Genomic DNA, 374 nt, shown 5'->3' with positions numbered 1-374 from the left:
GAGAGGCAGAGCTGCTGCTGCTGCATGTAGTAGTAGGTGTTAACGGGATAGAGCAGGAATGCAGATGAGGAGGACCGGACACATATTTGAATGTATACCAGTTGACTTAAGTGTGAAACCCTGAACATGAAGGAGTGTTGCTGTTAGGAGTCATGACAAAGGAATTTAACATTAGCCAGCCAGCCAGCTGACTGCAGCCGTGTCACAGTTCAGAGTCTGGAGTCTGCGAAGGACGAGGCCTCGAAGGTCCTTCAGAGGACTTCCTCAAATGCCTCGAAGAGACCAAAACTGTTCAGGCAGGCGAGAATTTCAAATATGTCACCAGTACAGTGTTCTTAAAATGACCCACAAAGTGTAAATACCAGTGGTAAACT

General features: G+C 47.1%; 1 protein-coding gene across 3 annotated transcripts in view; it reads left to right on the top strand.

Moving 5' to 3' along the window:
* Nucleotides 1-374, top strand: part of dennd5a (DENN/MADD domain containing 5A) — a 31,252-nt gene that overhangs the window by 14,519 nt on the left and 16,359 nt on the right. The gene's annotated exons all lie outside the window — the stretch shown is intronic.

The sequence above is a fragment of the Morone saxatilis genome, unplaced genomic scaffold (assembly GCF_004916995.1).
Source record: "Morone saxatilis isolate NCDOM2014 unplaced genomic scaffold, NCSU_SB_2.0 Contig11, whole genome shotgun sequence".
In the NCBI taxonomy this organism is placed as follows: Eukaryota; Metazoa; Chordata; class Actinopteri; family Moronidae; genus Morone; species Morone saxatilis.
The sequence above is the reverse complement of the archived record's forward strand: the minus strand, read 5'-3'. Positions and strand labels throughout refer to the sequence as shown.